This window comes from Gavialis gangeticus, unplaced genomic scaffold, assembly GCF_001723915.1.
Source record: "Gavialis gangeticus isolate Ggan-Ray unplaced genomic scaffold, GavGan_comp1, whole genome shotgun sequence".
Lineage (NCBI taxonomy): Eukaryota > Metazoa > Chordata > Crocodylia > Gavialidae > Gavialis > Gavialis gangeticus.
In genome coordinates, this window is record NW_017729006.1 from 23,914,175 (window position 1) to 23,924,537 (window position 10,363).

A 10,363-nucleotide genomic window follows, 5' to 3' on the forward strand; every position below is an offset into this window, starting at 1 on the left:
TGGAGGCAGCTCCTACCCATGCCGGTCAAGCCAGGCTGCAGCCCCATGCCTGCTGTGAGCACATGTCTGGTGGGGCATGCCCTCACTCTCCTCATACACACCCCCCCACACACACTGGGGGCCTGGAGCCTGGGGCCAGGTCAGGATTGAGGGGCACCAGCAGGGCTGGGGGGGCTGTGGGCTCGAAGTGAGGAGCCAAGGGTCTGAAGACTGTTTTCTACTTATTTACTGGGTCAGGACTGGCCATTGCTGTTTACAGATGGTCCTGGTACAAACCAGGTTGAGAACCACTGCACTAGAGGGCTGGTGAACCAGAACAGGCTTCTATCCCTCCCCAACAGGTGAGGGTGTGAGATATCCTGGGACACTGGAGTACTTCAGCTTGGGTGGCACATCTGTGGGGAACGGCCACACCTTAATGAAACAGGAGCTAGGTAGTGCGGATCAGAGAGAATCCTACCCTAGAATGGTGTAATTTTGAGCCGCATAACAAGTGCTTAAAACTGCTTTAAGTTGTTAATGGGCAGACACTACAAGGGTTAAGTGCTCCAGGAGCTGCTGAAAATTACTGTGTAACAAGGCTTATATTCTTGGGCAGGCTCCTAAGCTCCATCAAGCTCCAAATCCTATATCTGCAACGGAAAGCCTGGAAGCACTATGAACCAAACTCCATACAAAGTCTTTACAAACTCTAGGCTCTATACTCCAAGGCAGAAGGCCTGGGAATTCTGGCCCTGCTGGCTGCCTTGAGTTGTGGACCCTTGAATCCACAGGGGATTTCTGATTGGTGGAGAATGTCTTCAAAATTATCAGGTAGCAAGTGACTCAAACTATAAGATACTGGTCTACTTCTGACAAGTTCATAACAGACCAAAACAGCTGCCAAATTCAAGTGGAAAGAGCTAGTATTCAGCTGAAGGGATTAGGATTCATTAGGATCCATCTGCAGACAGCAGCTCCCCTGATCCCCACTTGAAACTGAAGCTCTTTCTTGAGTAATATGCCTATCTTGCTGAGGTTCAGACTCACTTTAAGTGGTCTCTTGCACTGGAACAGAAAGTGAAATCCTAGTGATAATCCCAAACTAGAATTTCAGCATAATTACACAAATTCTGACTAACTACAAAAGATAATTGTACTTCATGAATAGGGTGACAATCCATCCCAGGAAAACCTGAACAATCCCAGGGCCCGTAGTCTGGTCCCAAACAGTCACTCAAAAGTCCTGGAGTGGAGTCTGGCAGGGATGCAGAGAGGCATGGCGTGCCAGGGAGGAGGCTGGGCAGACATTGCTGCTGCTGGGTGGGGGGACTAGAGAAGCTGGGAATGTTCAGGTTTGCCTAGGATGGATGGTCACCCTATTTATGACACAGTAGCAGGCTATGAGGACAACTGAACATTACCAGGCCTGAATCTTGCAAAGCCTATGCTACCAGAGATACTGATACAAGAAGTATTTAGGACTCCTTTTCAACAGGATAAAGAAAACATCACCATACTTTTTCTCATTACCAAATGCCAAAACCCAGCTTCCCAGATACCAGTTAGTTTCAATGGCTTAAATCTGCCCTAATGGGCTGCATCCACATGAGTGTGGACATTTGTTTCTCCAGAGTGCCTGGCAGGTTACCCCAAATGGAGCAGGGAAGGCTGAGGTCCTGGGGGCCGCAGGGAGCTGCAGCTGCAGCGATCCTGCTGCTGGAAGCCTGGCCAGTAGCCAGAGTTGCCAGCCATACATGTTCTGCCCCACTTTTTTTCCACACAGGTTTTTTTTGACCCTGGAATCTCCCAGAGTCAATGATCCCCCCTCCCCGCTACCTTGCAGCATGAAGAACATCTGAATGTGTGGTATGCGGTGCCACAGATGGGTTTGCAGTACCACATACCACATGGGCAAGCTCATCTGGACGTGGCCCTGGGGAATATTGGAAAAAAGCCTCATACTTTGCTCTTTCTGATTTTGTTACCATTTGCCGTAATCGGGACCCAAATAAGAATATTCTGTGTCCAGCTCTTCACAGCTTCAGTACCTTGTAATGCAGCAGTCTTCAGATGAAAGCCTTCAGATAACCTATAACAAATCCAATGATAATAGCAGTCTGATGCAATATCCAACAGAGACCAAAATGTTCTACACTCACAATAATAGATTTGCTGCCTTAAAACAAAACAAAAAACAAAGACTTGTAAAGCGCATGGGGTCCAAACAAAGGAATGAGGATCAAAATACCTCAATAATACCAGTTGAGCATGTGGAGCTTTTGGTACATTTGTTGTTTGTTAAGTGCAAATATCTTGTAAGGCAGTACCAGATGCCATCACTCAAAAGGCTGAAGTAGTACAGCCAATACACTGAGGGTGAGACATCCCTAGAGCTCTCAACATGTTCATGCCATTCAAGTCATGATTAAGTATAGTCTATTTGAAGCATCTATGGTTTGAGGAATAAGGATAAGGAACAGATTTTCAAGCATCTCTAGATTTCAAACTATCCAAAGTTGTTAGAAATACAAGAGAAATAGATCTGTCAAATTCTAAACAAGGTTTTGAATCTTAAGCTTTGGTCTATAGCTACCTCGCTGCTGAGCCTGGACCGTCCTTGAGGAAATAAACCCTGCCTTTTCAATCTCAGGTACCTAAACACAGAAATTAGGCAACATAAATGGCTTGGGATAGGCCAGCACATCTCTGTTTCTTAAAGTAGTACCAAGGCACATATTCAGGGTTACTCCTGCGCTGTCCATACTGCTTAATAACAAGGCCTGGCTCTACAGACACAGGAGCAAGTGGGCAGGGTTTATTTTCTAGGCAGAGAGCCCAGGCTTAGCAGGGACTAAGTATAGACAAGCCCTGAGTAGGACATGATCCAAGGCAACATTTAGAATCTGTTAAATTTGCACTATCTAACTGTGAGCTGTGCCACCCCTGGTGTGGCAGCAGGAAGTGGAATCTGGGGGACAGAAGGGGAGCAGGGGAAGAGACACTCAGACTTGTAGGGAGAAAATTCAGGAAGCCAAGGAGGTAACAACAGCGGGAGTCCATGGGTCAACTGTGGGCCATTATCTGGACAGCTCTCTATTAAATGATGGGGAGACCCTAAAGCTCAAAAAATACCAGGAAAGCTATAACAAATATATCAGCTAAAAAGACTTTTATGTTCTTTTTTGTTTTTAACATTCCATTAATATAAAGTAAGATTTAATGGAAGCTCACAGTTTATTTCCATGACTAAAGAAACATCAGTACTATGGTGTTGTCAGTTATTTCATGACCCACATTTTTTAAAATAATGTTTTGGCTAAAATGATAGAAAGGAAAGATTCATTACTCACTGAACATACATTTTGCTACTAGATACCAAAGTAATGTTTTCTAATTAATGAAAAAAAATTAAAATACTATACTAACAGATCATGTTCTATAACATTCAATTTCTATATTACAATATCTACTGTAAATAAAAATTAAGTATCAATGCTCAATAATGGAAAAACTGAGCAAGTTATTTGAGTATTACTAACTTGGTAAGTCTAGTTCATTTCATAAGAGAGATGAGTTAACAGTGTGGAAATAAAGGTTACCAAAAATCAGATCCAACACTCTCTTTCAAAAGAATGAGAGAAAGCAAACTATTTGTAAAATATTTTTCATTGACTGCTTTGTGGTAACCACAACCCCACACACCTTACTTCTATTCATCATTCCTAAATTATACTATATGTGCCTAATCAGAGTTAGAACCTTGTTCAGTACCTATCCACCCAGTAATTAGACACAGCTATTCTTTTACAACATTTCATGTTTTTATCTAGTATAAAATAGTTATAAAGAAATTACTGGATATAACATAATAAGCAGCTAATATCTTGTTTCAAATATTTCTGCCAGGGGTGCACCAATAGAGATTTGGGAGCCAATACTAATAGACAACTTTTAAAGCCTTTCGGTGGATACCTATCCAATTTCTGATACAGCTGCATCCAGGTGGTAAGTCTGCTATGGTGGAAGGGGAGGGGGGAGAGAAGGGATGTCAGGGGGCAGATCAACACCCCCCACGGTGACGGAGGGAGTGGGGCAGGGGCTGGGACAGACATTGGCCAGCCAGGGCAGGGCACAGGACAGAGTCGCAGCTTGTCCAGGGGACACAGGGGAGTGCTCTGGCCACTGTGTGCACCCCAGGAGGGCATGGGAGGAGTGTGCGCTACCTGGATCTGCACAGGGATGGATGGGTGGGCTACAGCTGCAGGTTGGAGCCAGGCTCTTCTCTGCAGAGGATGGGTTCAGGGTGGGCAACGGCAGCGCTGGGAAGGGGTTATGGGGGGGCTGCAGCCACCCCAAATTTTGCCATAGCCCTCCTCCAACCCCTCCTCGCAATGCTACCGCCTGCTTGACACAGCTTCGGCTCTTCCCAGAGCACTGGTGGAGGCGGGGGTTGAGCTGGGGCTGTGCCAGGAAGATGGTGGCAGCGCGGGGGGGGGGGGGAATGCTATGGAAAAATTTGGAGTGGCTTCAACCCCCCACCCCATAGCCCACTCCCAGTGCCACTGCCACCTGCCCCAAGCCCAGCTCCCACCAAGAAGAGTCCAGAGCAGCCCCAGCTGCAGCCTGCAGCTGCAGCCCACCTGCCCCACCACATGCAGATCCGGGGCGCAGCCCCCCCTGGGATGAGTCAGAGCTCCAACCTGCACCTGCCTACCGCAGGCCCTGTCCCACTCCCTCTTTCACTGTTGGGGGCGTTGATCTTTCCCCCCCCACACCCCCCTTCTACCACAATGGACTTACCAGCTGCACACAGCTCTCCAAGCTGCCAGGCTGTGTTCCTCACTGCCTATGTGCTGCGCTGCAGCTGCACACACACACGCACGAGCATTTAATGACCAGATTATCAGCCATATTGGGCCCATTTCCAATACAGCCAATTTTCTTTATACTGGTGCTGATTCAATATTGGACTGAAGTATTGGTGCACCTCTAATTTCTACACATTCTTATCACAGTGAGGAAAACCTTTCCTTATAAACTACTAAACATGATGGTTACCAATCATAAGCAGGCAATTCTTTAACGTAACTGATTTCTTGTCTATAGACTTCCCCCCAAAAAAGTCTCCCTATTGTTTTCCACTTGGCAACAGTAACTAGAGACTGAATTCTACCACTCTGAGATGCAGTGGGATGGCATCACCAAATACTTACTAGAAGCTTAATCACCACATGGTATCAAACTTGGTTTTTTGTATTTTCCTCTGTAGGCACTATATGAGGATAAATCTGCCCACCAAATTAGAAAAAAAAACAATTTCCCTGTGGCTGTCAAGCAATCTTTGGACCATGCCTTGTACAGCAATAACTATATGACAGTTCTGCTTCTGTGGTTTATTTTTACGCCTTTCATATGTCATACACAAAGCATGGTGCCTTGGCTTCCTATCTGAATCACACATGCCAAAATTCACGCATGTTAAAATACTACTATGTCATTTACTATATGCTAGCTAAAGAGTCACAATGAAAATGAACTCCGTTCTTTGGAGGAGTTCCACAAGTTGCTCTGGGTCTGGGCAACAACCACTGCTGGACCTAATGCATATTTCACAGAACATTGCTCAACTCAATTATTAACTGCTCTGAGAACTTGCTTAAGAAATTGTGACTTAAAAAAATGACAGTAGCCTTAAAAGTAAACAATGCTGGTATCACCCATGAAGATCTCTCAAGTACTGGTTAGGCTTGCATTCTCTTGCTAAACCTAACAAAATTAGAGCATATGCTTGGAGAGCATCTTTCATTAAGTCTTACACCATTAATTAAGCAGCCCAAGTTGCCCAGTGGTTCTCAACCTTTTCAGACTCAAGGAACCCTTCCGTAGACTAAAGGGACCTTCAACAACTTGTGTGAATTGAGCAGCATCCCTGTTCAAAACCTTAAGTTATTCATTACTGTACAATGCTTGCTTACCTCCTGGCAGGGGCGTAGTCTGAGGCAAGGAACAGCCAGGCAGGGACCGAGATGAGTCTGTGCTTATCTGCTCCTACTACCTTCAAAGGATCTCACGGCGGGAGTGTGGACACCCAAGATGAGACTCACTGAACTAGGCAGTAAAACAGATTGGCAGGGGAAAGACACCAACGCTCTTCTTCCTCCAGCCCTGAGATCAGATCCTTTTGCTATTTCCACAGCACCGAAACACTGAATCTACCTCCTTGGAGGTTTCTAAGGTCCAAAGTGACAAAGCCCTGGCTGGGATGATCTACTTGGGGATGGTCCTGCTTTGAGCAGGGGGTTTAGACTATCTGACCACCTGAGGTCCATTCCAGCTCTCATTTTTTATTAATCAAAATCCTGAATAAAGAGAACAGGCGGGCCTCTTCCATCCACAGAAGGAGGGTGGGCAAAAGAGCAGGCAGGGAAGACAGGCAGGCAAGGCAGGCACTATCGTGGAGTCACAGGGAAGAGGAGCTAGGAGGAATCTCCAGATTTCATCTAGTCCAAGCCTCTGCCTCAGGCAGGGCCCTCCCTACCCCTCCAGCCACCCAGTACAAATCCAGTATCTCAACTTCAAATTGCAGCAAAATACTTTTAGAAAAAAACTCTCACTAGGAAGTCAGTGAAGAGATACCCAGGGTGACCATGGGCTCTCCATCCTCAGAGGTTTTGCAGACCCAGGTAAACACAGCCCTGGCTGGGATGATGGAGCAGGACCTCTGGAGGTCCCTCCCGACCCTCGTTTTCTACAACTCCACGATCCCCTCTCTCCTGTTACTGTCACTCTGCACACAGCACAACAACCTCAGCCTGCCCCAGGTCAAACAGGGCAGGAGAGAGAGGGTCAGAGAGGCAAGGCGAGTTCCCAGAATTTGGGGAAACCCCGCGCGGCCCCTTTAAGAGCCACCCCCCCGACGGATACAACGGGGCGGCGGCTGCCTCTCCTCTCCCCGGCGCCTGGACGCTGAGGAGCCGCGCGGGGCTCCGGCTATCGGAGGGCGACCTTGAAAGCATCATCCCGTCAGGAGGGCCCTTGGCTGGGCCCTGGGGGCTTGAGTGCCTCCCACCCAGCGGTGTCAGGGCGCCGCTTACCTGAGGCGCGGCCGCCTCGCCGCTCCGCCCGGCCCGAGACAGCGCGGGGCCCGCCCCGAGGGAGCGCGGGAGCCGGGCTGGTCCCAGCAGCGGTTAAAGCCGCATGGCGACGGTTGCTTTCAAACCGGCCTCAGGGTGCCACGCGAGAGGGGGATCGAAGCGACAGCGGCGATTCCTCCAGGCGCGCGGGTGTCACCGGCTGTGAGGCTCCGTGCGCATGCGCGCGCGGTGCCACCCGCTGACCATAAGGGCGGGCGGTGCCGCTGACGGGAGGGGGTAGGGGCGCATGCGCGTCCGGTGCTGGGCGGCGGTTGTTGACGGGGGCAGGAGCGTGTCTGTCCCGCCCGTAGCTTACAGGCTGGAGTGTCTGCCCCGGCCCCGCTCAGTAGGAGCCGGCGGGACAGCGGAGCTGGGGGAGTCACGGGGCGGGGCAGGGTGTCCTTCTCAGGGCCCGCCTGGATCCCCAGAGGTGATCTCAGCATGAGGCGGGCTGCGGGGGGCCCCTAAAACTCAGCGCCTGCCAGTTAGTCATGCTCATGCCAGCTGGGCCGCGCGCCCTGCCAGCCACTGAGTCATTCGTGTCTGCCTCAGAGACTGGCTGAGGAATGGCTGTTTCTCCTGCTGTCGTGGGGAGTTCCCTCCAGGTGCAGGCAGAGGCGGGGGTTCATCTGGAGCCTTCCGCCCACGGGAAAAAAGCCTTTATTCTCTACGTTTTTTCCTGCCACATGGAAACACTCACAGCCTGGGTGCCTGTGTGGGACTACCCACCCTTGGCTTCCCTGCCTGAGCCTTGATCTTTGTTTCTCCCCTGCCAAACAGCACTGTGGGCAAACAGACCAGGCAGGAAGCTCTGCACAACCTTGAGAGTGGGGGTTGGGGGAGAAGGGAGGGAAGAGAAATATCATCAGATGTATACATTAGAGCCTGATCCAATGCTCAGGTGTTCGCAGGAATCTTTCCATCCCCCTTTCATGGACTTTGGATAAGGCCCAGGTGCATTTTCCTTTTGCTTTCATTCTTAGATGCACCTAAAGCAGGATATAGCAGAGTTTAAACATCCTATTCAAAAACTGATTTAAAGGAAACCTTGCCTACCCACCATCTAGCCACGAAAGGGCCTAAAAGTCACGATGCAGTTTCCTGATCAACCCAAGCATTCCCTGGAGTCGCATTTCTCAACCCATGGGCTGTGACTCAAAAGTGGGTCGCAAAATATATGAAAGGGTCATGAACAAACTTTAAAAATGAATTCTCACTTAAAGGAGACAAATGTGGGGAACTGAATTTTCCCTGCGAGGGACTGCTTGGCCCCCCCCTGCCCCATGAGGCAGGGGGGGCAGGGTGCTGTTTTCAACTTAAACTACTGTGTTTACTAGATCAGGACTGGCCATTGATATGTACAAATGGGTCCTGGTACAAAGAAGGTTGAGGACCACTGCAGAGAAGACCGTTGCAGTTTGATACAGGTCCAAGCAGGTAGACACCTACTTCTACCCAGGCCTAGTCCAGCACTAGGCAGACACACTGATACCTCAACTTTAATGAGATTGTAAAGCCATCCAGAGGGCACCCTTTGTTGCTGCTCTTAAGCACGCTGCAGACAGCTTTTGAAAGCAGAAACTGGAGAAAACCCCAAGGGGTAACTCCACTGCTTCATTTTCAGGTTTTGGACATGTAGAGTGAGAGTGGGTGAGCAGTGCATGCTGATGAGATCACCACCCAAGCAGTAAAGTAGGGTTACCGTATGTCTGGGTTTTCCCAGACATGTCTTCTTGTTGAGTCCTCCAATTTCCATCCTCCATTTTTTTTAAATCTGAAGCACTGTTTTGCTTTGATCCTCTGGTGGGAGCAGGGGGAGGGCGATTGGAGGCAGGGTACCACGTGTGTCTGCGTGTGCACACACGGCCGACATACAGCCAGGCAAGGTGGTGGGAGCAGCCTCAGCAGCCAAATGCAGGTAAATCTGTGGGGGCAGAGGTTGGAGGGGCAGGGTTTGGGGGCTGTCCAGAGGGGGGTGGTGTGTGTGTGCATATGTGTGTCAGTGGTGTGCAGAGGGGATGGGTGTGTGAGGAGGGCAGATGCCTGGCAGTGCAGGAGGTTGGTGTCCAGGAGCTGGGGCTGTGCCAGCGGGGGAAGGGAGGCACTTTGAGGGCAGCGGGGAGCTCCATGGCTGGGCCAGCAACACAGAAGCCAATGCCCATGCTCACAGGGGTGGGGCAGCTGAGAGATGCTGCCTTGCGGGGTGGGAAAAGCAGAGCCATGGCCCAACTGCCTGGCGTGGCGCAGGAGCCCCAGCCCAGGGCAAGAAGTGCTACAGGCTTCCCGTCTTCTTCCCTCCACCCCACACTGGGGCCAGACTTGCTTTGCTGCTGCCCAAGTGAATTGGAGTCGCCGCGCTCCAGCCTGGTTGGGATGGGGGCAGCTGGGGCCTGCTCCAGCAGGGCTGGGAGGAGGGGGGGGGCCGCAGATTAGGAGGGAGGGGCACTGACAGGGATGAGGGGGGCTGTGGCTTGGGAGTGAAGGCATGGGAGGGGTGGGGGGCTTGTGGCTTGGGAGTGTGAGGCACTGGGGGGCTGCGTGTCAGGAGTGAAGGGCACCAGCAGGAATGGTGGGGCTGCGGGTTGGGAGTAAGGGGCACTGGAAGGGCCAGGGGACTGCAAGTTGGGACTGAGGGTCACCAGCATAGCCTGGGGGAGCAAGAGGCTGTGGGTTAGAAGTGAGGTGTAGCCCTGATGCATCCTCTTTTTTGGAAATGGAAATCTGGTAGAAACATAGCATTAGTTTTGAAGAGCCAGTTCTAGTAGATGTGTATGTAGCACACATAACATGCTGACAGGACTGAGCCCTTTACAAAATATGGTATAATTAGACCTGTTCTACATGTTAAATATGGCCAATAAAGGAGGAAGAGGAAAGTGCCTCTTTCATACAGCAGGCTTGTGGTTGCTTACAGCACTCATCCAGGAGTTGGGAAGCTAAGGAGAAGGTTCACACCTATATTATACTCCCCTCTCCCAGGACATTACCTTAACCACGATTGGCTATAACCTAAATTGTATGGGGATATTTTCTACCTCTCCTGAAGCTGCGTCCCTTTGCTGAAAGGAATGCAAAATTTTGGGGACCAAAAAAAAGAGCAAAAAAATGGGAAACCTAATGAAAAGGGGAATCCAGGGTTCTAGTCCCTGGTTTCAGGGACGCTTGGCTCCTCAGCAGATGGAAGTGCTCCCTACAACTTAAAGCTAAGATGAAGGCTTTTTACAATGTGGGGGGGGGGGGGTGGGGGG

The 10,363-nt window shown here is 50.0% G+C and overlaps 1 protein-coding gene across 3 annotated transcripts in view; it reads right to left on the reverse strand.

Moving 5' to 3' along the window:
- LRRFIP2 (LRR binding FLII interacting protein 2) overlaps nt 1-7,325 on the reverse strand; it is a 100,551-nt gene extending 93,226 nt beyond the window's left edge. For 2 of the 3 annotated variants that reach the window (XM_019508989.1, XM_019508988.1), the window contains exon 1: nt 7,077-7,299. The gene's annotated coding sequence lies outside the window, so the exon portion shown is untranslated. Of the gene's footprint in view, nt 1-7,076 lie in introns of all 3 variants that reach the window. The other variant, XM_019508990.1, reaches the window with a different exon arrangement.
- Nucleotides 7,326-10,363: the final 3,038 nt, after the last annotated feature.